This window comes from Salvelinus alpinus, chromosome 16, assembly GCF_045679555.1.
Source record: "Salvelinus alpinus chromosome 16, SLU_Salpinus.1, whole genome shotgun sequence".
Taxonomy (NCBI): domain Eukaryota; kingdom Metazoa; phylum Chordata; class Actinopteri; order Salmoniformes; family Salmonidae; genus Salvelinus; species Salvelinus alpinus.
Window position 1 is genome coordinate 42,884,329 of NC_092101.1, and position 16,463 is coordinate 42,900,791.

The window sequence follows — 16,463 nt, forward strand, 5'->3', positions numbered from 1 at the left end:
GGAATTAGTGTGTGAATTGGACCATTTTCCTGTCCTGCTAAGTATTAAAAATGTAACGAGTACTTTTGGATGTCAGGGAAAATGTATGGAGTAAAAAGTAAATTATCTTCTTTAGGAATGTAGTGAAGTAAAAGTAGTCAAAAATATAATTAGTAAAGTACAGATACCCAAAAAACTACTTAAGTAGTACTTTAAAGTATTCTTACTTAAGTACTTTACATCACTGGCAGAGAGCCATAAAACAGTGGTGTAAGGGCTGTGTGGCATGTGCTGCATACAAGTTACAGGGTCCAGCGCCCATGACAAGGTCTGTCACAGGCCGCCCTTTTGAGAGGATAGCTGTAGACTTAATGGGTCCGTTTACAGAGACAGGACGAGGTAACAAACACATTATGGTAGTGTCAGATGACTTTACTAGGTGGTCAGAGGCATATGCCATGCCCAATCAGGAAGCAGTAATAGTGGCCAGGAAACCGGTAGAAGAATTTGTGTTGAAGCTAGGCGTTCCTCGCTCTATCCATAGCGACCAGGGGTGAAATTTTTTATCTTCTCTTTTTAGAGAGATGTGCCATCTTTTACAAATGAACAAAACACGAACCACTCCGTACCACCCACAAGCAGATGGTTTATTGGAAAGAAGGAACAGAACTCTGATCAATATGCTGTCACTTTTTGTTGATGACAATCAAAGAAATTGGGATGAGATACTCCCATATGAGATGATGTCATACAGGAGTAGTGTTCAATCTTCCACGGGGTTCACACCATACAGGGTGCTGTTCGGTGCTGAAAGGACTTTACCGGTTGATGTGGTTATGGGATCACAACAAAATTAAGGGGAAAAGTATGTTTCTCAGTATGTGCAAAACGTGCAAGGATATTTAAGCACTGTAAGGGAAGCTGTAAAGAGAAATCACTTAAAAGCCACAGGTAAACAAAAGCAATACTGTGATCTAACGGTGACACCCCATAGGTATGAGGAAAATGAATACGTATGGCTTAGAGACTACCAGAGGAAATAGGGGTTGTCACCCAAACTGAGAAAGAGTCCTTTCAAAATTGCAAAAGAAACTGTCAGAGGTGTTGTATGAAGTATTACAGTGTAAGGCACGTTATCATGCCGTGGTACACTACAACAGGCTCAAACTTTACTTTGGGGTTGTTTCAGAGCATGAGGTCACTGGCAAGGGACAAAAGACTGAGTTGTGCACTGACTCATTTGTGCCTAGTCATAAATACTACCCCTCAAGGAAACAGGGTACTCTGAGGAAAAAGCAACCAATGTTGTCTAGGTTACCCTTTAGGAGAAAGGTGGGGGACATTGTGAGAATGGGGGCTCCAAGGGATGTTAATGTCTCAGTGGAACGAAAACTGGACACTGTCAGGACTGAAAGCTCAGTCAAAGACACAGAGACTCATACCACGCAAACAGACATGAACACTGAGTTGCACTGTGCACCTGCAAGAGAAAGTGTGTTATTTGAGATGGGTCAAGCACCTGAGTCAACTGCAGCAGAAAATCGCATGGGTCATGGGGGTAGACCCCAAAGAATTATCAGGAGACCTGTTTGGCAAGAGGGTTTTGTGTTTGACACGGTCAATGCATTCTAAATGTGTTTGGTTACTGTACACTTCTCAGAGGGTATTTTGTGTGTGTTTGTCCAGGTGTAACAGTATAACTTTAGTCCGTCCCCTTGCCCCGACCCGGGCCGAACCAGGGACCCTCTGCACACATCAACAATAGTCACCCACGAAGCATCGTTACCCATCGCTCCACAAAAGCCGCGGCCCTTGCAGAGCAAGGGGAACCACTACTTCAAGGTCTCCGAGCAAGTGACGTCACCGATTGAAAGGCTATTAGCGCGCACCACCGCTAACTAGCTAGCCATTTCACATCCGTTACACAGGTTTATTAAACACAGTTCAATTTAAGAAGGGGGTAATGTAATGTTTTACACATCACACAATGTTATGCAAATGAGTTGCTGAATGTGAGGATGCAGGAGGCATGCTGAGAGAGAGTTTTTGGGAAGGTGTTGTGTGTGGCGGGTCAGTACTGGGGTGCACTGTCTGTTCATCCAAATAAAATACAACTTGATTATTCCATGGGAAATCTGTGTCCTAGACTGTTTACCCTAGTCAACAAACAACGTGCGTGTTTCGGTGGCCTTACAGGTTAGTTACACCAGGGCTCTCCAACCCTGTTTCTGGAGAACTACCATCCTGTTATGGAACGCCGTTTGGGTCTTAAAGCACGTGGTCAAAACGCGATCTTTTTAATGCTACGTGTGTAGAGTAAACAGGTGCAGGCCTAAATTAACGCGTGCATGAGTTAAATTAACGTCTTCACGCGCTAAATTAACGCCTACGCGCGTCAAATGTGCTTGCAGGCGGTTCTGTGATGATAGAATATCTGCATCATGAAATTAACAAACATGCTTATATTGAGGACATACTGAGGCAAAAACGGTTGGAACAAAGTATTTGTGCCTAAGTGAACAACAGGAGAGTCCTCTTGACTCATTAACTTGATTCATTAACATTGTTCCACATTTTGGATGGTAATTTAATATCTGGTCTGCTGCTTTGTTATATACTGCAGGAACATGATGCAGCATCTAAGTGGTAAAGGAGGATGGAGATGTTTGTATATTTCATGTGTTCAGCTTTTGTATAAACCAGTGCTGTGTTTTCTGATTTAGGTGGAGGATAGTCATACATGGTGGCATTGATTAGTACAGCCGCCTCGTTGTGTTTCTCCGTGCTTCCAGCAACAATCGCAGCAGTACTGTAATGGATTGCTTGATGAATGCTGTCTCCAGACATGACGTTCCCTCCAGTTAGGACGGACCAGGGAGGAGGAAACGCCGTCTGCTTGTTGAATGTAATACATATTGAAAGTATTATTTAAAAAAATAGAGCTACATGCATCCTTAAAAGGTCTTCTTGACCTACACATTGATTACATTCTATAGTGAGTGATGCATGCGGCTACATTTTTTTTCTTCTGTAAATCATTTTCAGAACGCAATCACATTATGTTTGACAGCTTTATTGCTTTCTCCATGTTTTTGAAATGTATAAGCCTTTGGCCTCCCGGGTGGCGCACCAGAGATTCTGGGTTCGAGCCCAGGCTCTGTCGAGGCTCTGTCACAGCCGGCCTCGACCGGGAGGTCCATGGGGCGACGCACATTTGGCCCAGCGTCGTCCGGGTTAGGGAGGGTTTGGCTGGCAGGGATATCCTTGTCTCATCGCGGACTAGCGACTCCTGTGGCGGGCCGGGCGCAGTGCACGCTGACCAGGTCGCCAGGTGTACGGTGTTTCCTCTGACACATTGGTGAGACTGGCTTCCGGGTTGGATGTGCGTTGTGTCAAGAAGCAGTGCGACTTGGTTGGGTTGTGTTTCAGAGGACGCATGGCTCTCGACCTTCGCCTCTCCCGTAAGTGAGTTGCAGCGATGAGACAAGACTGTAACTACCACCAATTGGATACCAAGAAATTGGGGAGAAAAAAGGGGTAAAAAGAGAGGGGAAAAAGAAATCTATAAGCCTTTAAATGACCTTTTACAGACTACTTCTACAAACGAGGTTACACTTGTGGCAGCACCGCACCTATTCCTGTGGCACCCCATCTTCTGCACCACTTCTTGTGGCCCCCCTCCACCATTCCTTGAGGCTTATCGTCCACCTTCACCACACTCTTCTGTTGATGTTGGTGATGACAATGAGTAAGTCATCCCTGTAAATAATGAAATGCCTTACTACAGATGAATTGTGGGGAGTATCTGAGCTTTGTTATTCTGAATGTATCTTTTTAGTGTTGACCTCCAAACACTGCTGAAGTTAATGAGATGCCAACCAAATTAACGTGATGAGGGACAACGTTTATGATTGTGCAATGAGAGGCTTTAAGAGAGCCCGCTTTAATCCGGAGGCAAAAATAGACTTGGTTTTTATGGATCCTGACGGAAAAGGGGCAGCTGATGAGGCTGGTCCCTCAAGAGAATTTCTCCGGCTGCTAATGAGTGCCATCCATTCCTCTGCAATATTTGAGGGACCTGATTGACAAAAATGCCTTTCTTGCAACTCTTAAGGTGAGTTAAACTTTTACACCAACAAAGACACGTTTGTTTATGGCAATATATATGACTTGAGTAAGACATTTGATTTTTGTATGTAATGTGTCCTTTATTTACTGTTTGTCTTCTGTGTTTTCATTTTCACTTCTGGCGCTTCAGCACTCCTAGCCAGTGGAGCCACAGCTACAGTTCTCTGCAACCGCACGGCAAGCGGTACCGGAGCACCAAGTCTAGGTCCAAGAGGCTTCTAAACAGATTCTACCCCCAAGCCATAAGACTACTGAACATCTAATCAAATGGCTACCTAGACTAATTGCTGCTACTCTATCTATGCATAGTCACTTTAATATCTCTACCTACACGTACTGTATATATTAACTCGACTAACCAGTGCCCCTGCACATTCTCTGTACCGGTATCCCCTGTATATAGCCTCGCTATTGTTATTTTACTGATGCTCTTTATTTACTTAAAAAAAAAAAAAAATTGTAACTGCATTGTTGGTTAAGAGCTTGTAAGTAAGCATTTCACTGTAAGGTCTACTACACCTGTTGTATTTGGCACATGTGACAATTGGATTTGATTTAAATAATTAATTTAAGGGGAATTATCCAAAACGTTTATTGCATGACCACCTGGTAAGTTCGGAATACTGCAGCCAATGTTAATTGATGTGTCCCAAAATTATTGGTATTATTAAAGTTTCCGACAGGATTGTCCATCAGCAAAATAAAGTTGTGCAGTGAAAGTTTTCAAAAACATTACATACAAATATTTACATGTGTTATGGCAATAAGACACTGTAGTTGGTACACAGGTCATGGTGCAGCAAGTTTGAGGGTAGTGGAGAAGCACAAGTGGGACTTTATGTGAAGTAACTGAGGGCAGAAAAGGATATCATGGTGCCCAGGAACTGTAAGCTGCTGATCATCTCCATGTCAATGTACAGTAGATGGGAGAATAGATGGTGATACTTGACCACTTTGTTTTGCTTATGCTGAGACTTGTCCTATCACCATTGTCAGGTCCCACAGCTCCTTCATGTACTCATGATGTACCATGGTAGTGTCGGGTCCATTCTTGGGATACACATTCTTATAATGTAAAAATCGAATTTATTACAGGATTTACAGCCAGAGCCTGCTAACCAGTTTGTGGCTAAGGATGGTGTTGAACACAGCTATAAAAGAAAAAGCACTCTGACGTATGTAAAAATGTATAATTGACATTTGTTAGGACAATAGGCAAACTGGAGTTGTACATAGTGTAGCACAATCTATTGTTCCATTAAAAAAAAAAATCTATATTGACTGGGCTGCAGTGGAGACGGTAAGAAGCTTTGATATCATGGGGACCTAACTTCTAACGTCCTTTCCTGGTACACCCACAGACACTGCAGTCAAATGCCATCCAGCGGCTCTCCGTGGCTGAAGACGTTCTGCCTGACGTCAAACATTAAGAGTGTCAGATTGAAGTGTCTGGAAAAAATGTAAACCGACCCATAAGAGCAGATTACTTTGTCATCTTTACTGGCACAGTTTTAAAATGTCTAACTGTAGTCACTTTCAATTGATTCATTGACTCCAAGAACCATAGATTGTTTGTAGTTCATAACATTAACACAACTGACAAACGTTGCTTGACTAAATTGGGATACAAATTTTAATAACATTGGATATTTGATTGAGCTTAATGTTGCATACCTTGTCGTGTTGTGCATGCATGCCAACCAGGTGAGAATCACCAAAATGTATTGATACTTGATGAATCAGGTCTTCTCTGCTGCTTTATCAGCCTCCCCCTTGCCCACTCCAAGCTCCTCTTCACGGATCCTTTCTGCAAGACAATTGTGTGAAAATAAAGCGGAAGGAATGGGAACCATATTCCTTTGAAGCAGTACTGGGTATATGCCTGAAGTTATTTTACCCTAATAAGCTTTGATGGAATATATTCAAAAAAGTGAACATGCACATTAGTCTACTCTGTTCGAAAGCTGACATAACCTTAGATGTTAGCCAAATTTGCTTTATGTGAGCTTTTCTGTCTTCATGCTAATTGCGAGCTAGCGCGGCTAACGCTAGCGTTTAAATGAAAGCTAGTCAGGCTGAAGAAGTTGCCTACCTTAAGTTTTGCTTAAATACAAGGCTTTGGGCTAAAAACGTAACTCAAAAACATGTCATGCTTCAGTAATAGCCGATAGATCACATTTAGGTAGCTTGTCTTCCTTCAATCAATGATAAATCAAAATAATTACAATAGTTAAAAAATCGAAAACTACCAGGATTTTGAGTATCTCCGTTGTCTAATCCATGTATGCCTGGCCCTGCATGCAAGCAACAATTTTGCTAGTATGTAAGTTAATTTACCTTGATAGTATTAACACAGTCCAATGTGTTTCTGTGGCTGTTATAGTTAACATGTTATTTTCAGCAGGGCTTTTAATAAAACACAAGACGGTGCCGTTCCCTGCGGCTAGCAGTATGACCGGGCAAAGTTTGAGGCTAACTAAACTATATGATATAATATGGCCGGGGTCCGAGGCTACCGACGTTAGCTAAATTAGCTAGCAAAATATCTCATTTAGCTTATGCTAAGCACTGCTGATCCTGGTGCTAGATTAATGTTAGCTAAATGTTATAGCCAGTGATGAGAAACAGATCCTTCCACTGTAAACTAGCTGATAAACTTTACGAATCAGTAACAACAAATTTCAGACAAACCCGTTACCCTGTAAAGGTTCAAACCCTGCTTGCAGTGGAAAAGGATGTTCCTTCATACTGTGAAATCTGGTTGAAAGGAGAAGCTAGGGAAATTGGCTAGTAAAATTAGCATATTAAGGAACGTGTTAAATTAGCGTGTGTAGGTGTATATTTAGCAGCTGTAGGCGTTAACTTGACGTGTGCAGGACCGCTTGCAGCCGTTTATTTAGCACATGTTGAACCGCCTGCAAGCACATTTGCACGCTTAGGCGTTAATTTAGCGCCTGCGTCTGTTAACTTTACACACGTAGCAATAAAAAGATTGCGATTTGACGACATGCTTTAAGACCCAAACGGCGTTCCATTCTTCTAGGTAGAGTTCCTCTGTCCAGTGTTCTTTTGCCCATCTTAATATTTTATTTTTATTGGCCAGTCTGAGATATGGCTTTTTTTCTTTGGAACTCTGCCTAGAAGGCCAGCATCCCGGAGTCGCCTCTTCACTGTTGACGTTGAGACTGGTGTTTTGCGGGTAATATTTAATGAAGCTGCTAGTTGAGGATTTGCGAAGCATCTGTTTTTCAAACTAGACACTCTAATGTACTTGTTCTCTTGCTCAGTTGTGCACCGGGGCCTCCCACTCTTCTTTCTATTCTGGTTAGAGACAGTTTGCGCTGTTCTGTGAAGGGAGTAGCACACAGCGCTGTACGAGATCTTCAGTTTCTTGGCAATTTCTCGCATGGAGTAGCCTTCATTTCTCAGAACAAGAATCGACTGACGAGTTTCGGAAGAAAGTTCTTTGTTTATGGCCATTTTGAGCCTGTAATCGAACCCACAAATGCTGATGCTCCAGATACTCAACTAGTCTAAAGAAGGCCAGTTTTATTGCTTCTTTAATCAGGACAACAGTTTTCAGCTGTGCTAACATAATTGCAAAAGGGTTTTCTAATGATCAATTAGCCTTTTAAAATGATAAACTTGGATTAGCTAACACAATGTGCCATTGGAACACAGGAGTGATGGTTGCTGATAATGGGCCTCTGTATGCCTATCTAGATATTCCATTAAAAATCAGCTGTTTCCAGCTACAATAGTCATTTACATCATTAACAATGTCTACACTGTATTTCTGATCAATTTGATGTTATTTTAATGGACAAAAAAATGGAAATATCTAAGTGACCCCAAACTTTTGAACGGTAGTGTACATCCTTCAACCAGGTGGCAATGAGTGAAGCTAGCTAACATAAGTAGCGTGTTAGGTAGCTGACGGTAAATATCTATGGGTGTGATGAACCTGCAGTGCTGCTATTCTTTGATCTTGCATCTGTTCACTTTATTGGTGTGTTAACTATTACTACTAGCCAATAATAACATTTGTTATTGAAAGCAAAAATGTGCAAAATAAGTGCCTCTCACAGAATCATGAACTAGTTATGTTTAGCTAGGGTCCATACTATCCGGGCTCCTTGTGATGTCCCTGCATGGTTAGTGAAGGTGTATGGTAGGGTAGGCACATCCCAAGGATTCTGGATCACGCTAACCATTTAACTAGCAGTACACAAACTAGTTAGTTAGCTATGGCATTCTTCAACTTCTGCTCTATCTACTTTCTGGTTATCAGCTTGCACTGGAGGCTGTTTAGGTACATGCGTTGTCGTAACGCGCTCGGTGTAAGGAGGAGGTGAGGGGTTGCAGTCTCATGCCACAGCCAGAGATGGACACCTGGAGACCCAATCCTCGAGCGAAACCGTACTTTCCAGCCAACAACAGAGCCTCTACCTAACCTGGAAATACAACCTAACTAACAAGAGAGTCATCTGCTGAGGCCTCCAGGTGAGTATTCACTGTCACCTTTGGTTAGGCTACATTTGAGATAATTTTGAGAACAACTTCTTGTCTTTTACTTCTGTGCAGGCAGGAGCGGTTCTATTTTATTCTGGTCACAGTCCTTGTGAATATCAAACTCATATTAGACACAAGAAGCTAACAAGGGAGAGCCAGTACAGGAGTATGTTGAGTCTTGAACATTCTTCCACCATTTGTTTCACACATATTTCCATTATTCCGTATATAAAAAGTTGTTCCTCACTAGCATTAGCCTTAAGAAGTTGATGACATATGAAAATCCTACTGCTGAACAATATTATGCACAGTCTTAGTCAACTTATAAAACAAGTTTCCATAATTCAAAATGGCTGACCTCCCCTCTGCTCCCTTTCAGACGAGACCCTGTGCACGCTGGCAAGCGGTAGGAAGCTCCTGGACATCAAGGTGTACATCAGCTGCTCCGAGGTCTGTGTGGCAGTGGACGGCACCACTAAGTATGGACTTCTGTATTTGGCTACCCTTTAGTTGTTTGTGTGTGTACAGGAGCCCATGGATGTGTTGGAGCTGTTTGGACAGAAGGGGGTTCAACACACTCCCATCAGCATCAAGAATACCAGAGTATCACAGGTGAGGTGTCTGTCAGCCAACACCTCCCCATCAGCATCAGGAATACCAGAGTATCACAGGTGAGGTGTCTGTCAGCCAACACACTCCCATCAGCATCAGGAATACCAGAGTATCACAGGTGAGGTGTCTGTCAGCCAACACCTCCCCATCAGCATCAGGAATACCAGAGTATCACAGGTGAGGTGTCTGTCAGCCAACACCTCCCCATCAGCATCAAGAATACCAGAGTATCACAGGTGAGGTGTCTGTCAGCCAACACCTCCCCATCAGCATCAGGAATACCAGAGTATCACAGGTGAGGTGTCTGTCAGCCAACACACTCCTCACCCTCCGAGCAGCCGCCATCAGAGACACGGACCAGCTGAAACAGTCAACTAGAAATCACTTATTTTATCTATGAGATGGATGGCAATGTTGTGTTGTAATGCACACAGTGTTTTGGCATCGCTAAACCCACTCACTACCACCTCTCTCTGCTCTCTCAGCACTACGAAGCCAGTCTGACTGCAACCTTCAACCTACACCCAGTGACTATTTTCATCTTCCCGTCCACCTCCACCTGGTTATGTGGTTGTTATGTGGTTGATTTGCAGGATGCCAACATTGCCCTAGTCCTGGAAGAAGACCTGGATATCTCCATAGATTTCTTCAGATATGATGTCTACAGTTTTAGCTTGATGGAAGCTTTAACTATACAACATATAGAGGGGTACTACTATATCTAGAATACGCCCTCAAAATGACTGTTTCTTCAATCTCAGAGCAAAGATCATTGGAAGATCGTCAATGAGTTGAATGTAGCTGGGCATGTGCTTTAGGATGAATGTTACCATTAATGACCAGAAGGGGGCAGCAGATCCACATGCTTCCTGCTGTTGTAACTCACTGGGACACTCATTCTCCATTATGTGCCCCAAGCCTTCAATATATTTACTGTTGAACAGGTGTACACTCTGTCCTCTATAAACTAATGACTGCAAATGCTTTAGAAACATTTGGAGGATTGGGCCGATTGAATTCAATGCTTGTTTACCCTCACAAACATGCCCCTTTGAAATTACATTTAATAAATCAAATCAAATGTTATTGGTCACATACACATGGTTAGCAGATCTTATTGCAAGTGTAGCGAAATGCTTGTAGCAAAATTTCCTAAGGACTAGAAGTGAGGCAGCCCTCTCTGTCGGCGCCATCTTGATCATTTAGCCAATCAACTAGGAATCAAAAAATCAAAGCTGTATACACACAGGGAAAGACCAGCAAGAACTTGTAGAGGTAGAAAGCCAAGTTCAACTATCACCATACAGGAATGGAATGTATTATAGTAGAGTAGTCTTGAATTGGCTTTAAAGATTTCCAACATGAAATGAAGCTATCCAAGTATTGTTGGTGAACTGATGCTGTTCTCCTGGTGGCATCATGTTTAATATTGTTGATGTTGTCCAGTTTCCTGAGCCAGACCTGATCTACTGAACGAGGATGACAGCCTGAGCTGCATCTCAGTCTGGAATGACCAGGTCAGTCCGTGTCCTGTCTCCACCTCTCACTTTAACACCTCTACACCCTTAAACGCTTTCCCTTCGTTGCTGTAATGTGTGGAAATTATGTTCTTATGTAATGTGTCAAATCTGTTGTAATTCTGCTGTGCAGGGTTATCAAAACACAGCAGAGGACCTCTCCCTGCTCTACAGAGTGGAGAGTGTGCTTATGTAGTGTGTGTGTTATAACAGGGTTATGAACACACAGTGGAGGACTTCGCCCTGTTCTACAGAGTGGAGAGTATGTCAGGCCTTGGCTGGATGCTGAAGAAGAGCCTCTACAAGGATGATCTGGAGGCCAAATGGCCCATGTCTGAGAAGGTGTGTGTTTCTATCAGTCTATTTTCATTGTGAAATGAAAACCTGGGTGTTTCTATCTTTGGGACTGGGACATGTGGATGTGTATGCTAGAGCAGAGGAAAGGTAGAGTTTATCATCCTTGACGTGTCCTGCTGCTACCGCTTTGGCATCATCAGGCTCAACAACAACACATTCATATTCGCATTCATAGACACATTCATATTCGCATTCATAGACACATTCATAGACACATTTGTACTCACATCTATAGACACATTCGTACTCGTATCTATAGACCCATTTGTACTCGCATCTATAGACACAATCGTACTCGCATCTATAGACACATTCATATTCGCATTCATAGACACATTCATATTCGCATTCATAGACACATTTGTACTCACATCTATAGACACATTCGTACTCGCATTTATAGACACATTCATAGACACATTCACATTCATATTCACATCTATAGACACTTTCATAGACACATCTATAGACCCATTCATACTCACATTCATACTCACATTCATACTCACATTCAGACACATTTATAGACACATTTATAGACACATTTATAGACACATTAATAGATAGTCATACACATTCATTCTCACATTTATAGATACATTCATACTCACATTCATAGACATAGACACATTCATTGTCACGATCGTTAGAATGATTGGACCAAGGCGCAGCGTGCGTAGAGTTCCACATGTTTTAATCAAAGAAACTCACCAAAACAAATACAGAAAACAAAACGAACCGTGAAGTATTTGCAGTGGATAGGGGGCAGCATTTTCACTTTTGGATAAATAGCGTGCCCAATTTCAACTTCCTTCTACTCATCCCCAGAATATAAGATATGCATATTATTAGTAGATTTGGATAGAAAACACTCTGAAGTTTCTAAAACTTTTTGAATCATGTCTGTGAGTATAACAGAACTTATGTAGCAGGCAAAACCCCGAGGACTAACCATTCAGATTTCTTTTTTTTTAAGGTCACTGTCTGTTCAATCAGTTTTCATTGGGATACTAGATTTCTAAGTGACTTGTTTTCAGTTCCTACCGCTTCCACTGGATGTCACCAGTCTTTGGAAATTGGTTGAGGTTATTCCTTTGTGCAATGAAGAAGTACGGCCATCTGGAATCAGTGTAACGTTATGTGTACTGTTTGAGAGTTGCGCAAGACTAGAAAAGTAGTGTTAGTTTGTTGTCCTCCTGTATTGAAAGCAGATAGACCCGTCTTCAATTTGATCGATTATTAACGTTTAAAAATACCTAAAGTTGTATTACAAAAGTAGTTTGAAATGTTTTGGCAAAGTTTAGAGGTAATTTTTTAGATATTTTGTAGTGACGTTGCGCAAATTGGAAGCTGTTTTTTTCTGGATCAAACGCGCCAAATAAATTGACATTTTGGATATATATGCACGGAATTAATCGAACAAAAGGACCATTTGTGATGTTTATGGGACATATTGGAGTGCCAACAAAAGAAGCTCGTCAAAGGTAAGGCATGATTTATATTTTACTTCTGCGTTTTGTGTTGCGCCTGCAGGGTTGAAATATGCTACACTCTCTTTGTTTACTGTTGTGCTATCATCAGATAATAGCGTCTTATGCTTTCGCCGAAAAGCCTTTTTGAAATCTGACATGTTGGCTGGATTCACAACGAGTGTAGCTTTAATTTGGTATCTTACATGTGTGATTTAATGAAAGTTTGATTTTATATAATCTTTTTGAATTTGGCGCTCTGCATTTTCCCTGGCTATTGGCCAAGTGGGACGCAAGCGTCCCGCCTATCCCAGAGAGGATTTATTAATAGGCACTACACAAAAACAAGATCCCACAAAGCACAATGGGGAAATGGCTGCCTAAATATGATCCCCAATCAGAGACAACGATAAACAGCTGCCTCTGATTGGGAACCATACCAGGCCAATATAAATATATATAATCACCTAGATAACCAATCACCAAGTCACACCCCGACCTAACCAACATAGAGAATAAAAAGCTCTCTATGGTAAGGGCGTGACAGTAACCCCCCCCCCCCCCAAAGGTGCGGACTCCGACCGCAAAACCTGACTCAATAGGGGAGGGTCGGGGTGGGCATCTACCGTCAGGGGCGGCTCCGGTGCGGGGCGAAGTACCCACTCCGCTTGCGGATACATCATCTTCAATGGCGGCTCGGGTGCGGGGATCGTCGCCGGTTGCTCCGGACCGTGGATCGTCGCCGGATGCTCCGGACCGTGGATCGTCGCCGGAGGAACCGGACCGTGGATCGTCGCCGGAGGAACCGGACCGTGGGTCGTTGCCAGGGTCTCCGTACTGGGAACCCTCGCAGGAGGCTGGAGGCGCACTGGAGGCCTGATGCGTGGGGCTGGTACAGGTGGCACCGGGCTGGTGACACGCACCTCAGGGTGAGTGCGGGGAGGAGGCACAGGACGTACTGGACTGTGGAGGAGCACTGGAGGCCTGATGCGTGGGGCTGGTACAGGTGGCACCGGGCTGGTGACACACACCTCAGGGTGAGTGCGGGGAGGAGGCACAGGACGTACTGGACTGTGGAGGAGCACTGGAGGCCTGATGCGTGGGGCTGGTACAGGTGGCACCGGACTGGTGACATGCCCCTCAGGGTGAGTGCGGGGAGGCGGCACAGGACGTACTGGACTGTGGAGGAGCACTGGAGGCCTGATGCGTGGGGCTGGTACAGGTGGCACCGGGCTGGTGACACGCACCTCAGGGTGAGTGCGGGGAGGAGGCACAGGACGTACTGGACTGTGGAGGAGCACTGGAGGCCTGATGCGTGGGGCTGGTACAACGCGTCCTGGACAAATGACCACCTTCGCACGGCAAGTGCGGGAAGCTGGCACAGGACGCACTGGGCTGTGAAGGCGCACTGGGGACACAGTGCGTAGAGCCGGTGCAGGATGTACTGGACCCTGGAGGCGTACTGGAGACCAGGAGCGCAACCCGTCCTGGACAGATACCCACTTTAGCACCACAAGTGCGAGGAGCTGGCACAGAACGCACCGGGCTGTGAATGCGCACTGGAGACACAGTGCGTATCACTGCAAAACATGGTGCCTGACAGGTCACATGCTCCCCACAGTGAGTACAGGGAGTTGGCTCGGGTTTAAACCCTGGCTCCGTTGGCGGTTGCCTCTCGGGCTTCCGTCGTGGCCGCGAACCCCGATTTCGTCGTTGTTGCTCCTTCGCTGCTTCCGTCTGCTTCCACGGCAGGCCTTCAAATCTCTCCAAGACTTCCTCCCAAGTCCAGGATGCCATCTCCTCCCGGGCACGCTGCTTGGTCTAGTTGTGGTGGGATCTTCTGTCACGATCGTTAGCATGATTGGACCAAGGCGCAGCGTGCGTAGAGTTCCACATGTTTTAATCAAAGAAACTCACCAAAACAAATACAGAAAACAAAACGAACCGTGAAGTAATTGCAGTGTTAACAGGCACTACACAAAAACAAGATCCCACAAAGCACAATAGGGAAATAAATGGCTGCCTAAATATGATCCCCAATCAGAGACAACGATAAACAGCTGCCTCTGATTGGGAACCATACCAGGCCAACATAAATATATATAATCTCCTAGATAACCCACCCTAGTCACACCCCGACCTAACCAACATAGAGAATAAAAAGCTCTCTATGGTCAGGGCGTGACATTCATAGACACATTCATAGACACATTCATCTATAGACACATTTATCTCTTATGCAGTTTGGTAGTGGTGTCAGTTGTTTTTGCAATGTGTCTATTATGGATTGAGGGAGTTGTAGTGAAATACTTCATACCTGCGTGATTAACAAAAGTATGTTAATTTATTATAGAGGTGAATCTACAGCAGGCATCACGACATTAATTTATTACTACTAGAATATTCATAATACATTTTCTTGTTCTTGATAAGGTTGTTTTCTCCAGCCTCGTCCTTGTATCCAGATTTCCCAGGAGAAGGTGTTGGGTAAACCAACAGAGAGGAGAAGGGAGCAGAGTGTGGGCTAGGGAAATGTATGCAAATCCCCTGGATGGTACATTTCCGTAACCACGGTGGTTGACCAAGGACAAACACCTTCCTGTCCTTTGAGTTATCATGCCTCGCCATCTCAATGGTCTCTTAATGGAGATGCCCTGTCAGAACCCACAGCTAGACTGTATGTGTGTGTTCATAGCGACATCAGTATCTGTGTGTGTGTGCATTGAACTTGTGTGCTCACATCTGCATGTACTATGTATAAACTGTATGCCTGTATCTGAATTAGTCTGACAAGCTGAATGTTCATGTTTGTTCATAATTAAATGTGTGTGTGTGTGTGTGTGTGTGTGTTTCACATGATCATCCCCACATAAAGACAGTGTTTAGTTTCCTACAGGGCGATTGTTTCTGGCTCAGTGTACACACACAATGAAGCTGTCGCTGGATCCGATAGATAAGGGGGTTTTGATTGTGTTTTATTGTTAACGCTAATGCTAAACCTGTTCATTTGGCCTGTCCGTCAAGAGCAGTGGATCCTATCAGAGCCTAGGTTAATGTCATTTTGACTTATTGAACATTGAGAGGAGCAGTACTCTCTCTAAGCCCCTCGGCGTTGGAGATATAGATGAAATATTGATCGATCGCTGGGATTGTAGTCCTCTCTAGAACGAGAGGAGAAGACAGGGTTGCTGTATGAAGGTTCTTGTTGAGAGAGAGAGAGAGGGGGTTGTAGTCCTCTCTAGAACGAGAGGAGAAGACAGGGTTGCTGTATGAAGGTTCTTGTTGAGAGAGAGAGAGAGGGGGTTGTAGTCCTCTCTAGAACGAGAGGAGAAGACAGGGTTGCTGTATGAAGGTTCTTGTTGAGAGAGGGGGTTGGTGTGTGAGGGTTATCGTTATACATGGGAGCGATTGAGATGAGCACAGTTGGTCTGAAATGATGAGAGATTTATCTCTAAATACTTCTGAGGTCTAATTGGCTAGAATGGTATATGGTCTTGCCCCCACCCCTCTCCCTGAGCAATGAGAATACCAGGGTCACTTAAACAGACCGTCAAAGGGGAACAACAACATTTGCTTGGCGTTCAGGGTTTGAACAGGGATTTAAGATGATGATTCCACTAATTCAGGTGCAATAGCCAGAGGCATGGTATACGAGGCTTGAACAATACACTATTTCACGCTCTCTCTCCATTCCTCCTTGCTATGTTTCAGAGACCCCCGATTGGTCAATATTTACTGTAACTTCTGTGGACAGTGTGGTAATAGAACAAAGACAAAAAATGTACAGTATTCCATTCATCTTTACTTAACTAGGCAAGTCAGTTAAGAACAATTTCTTATTTTCAATGACGGCCAAAGAACTGCCTCGTTCATGGGCAGAACACACAGT

At 43.8% G+C, this 16,463-nt stretch overlaps 1 long non-coding RNA gene across 1 annotated transcript; it reads right to left on the reverse strand.

Moving 5' to 3' along the window:
- Window positions 1-5,278: 5,278 nt before the first annotated feature.
- On the reverse strand, window positions 5,279-7,051 carry LOC139541790 (uncharacterized). Its single transcript, XR_011668412.1, has 3 exons — window positions 6,806-7,051; window positions 5,782-5,914; window positions 5,279-5,556 (listed from the first exon to the last, which is right to left on the reverse strand). It is a non-coding gene; the product is annotated as an uncharacterized lncRNA (long non-coding RNA).
- Window positions 7,052-16,463: the final 9,412 nt, after the last annotated feature.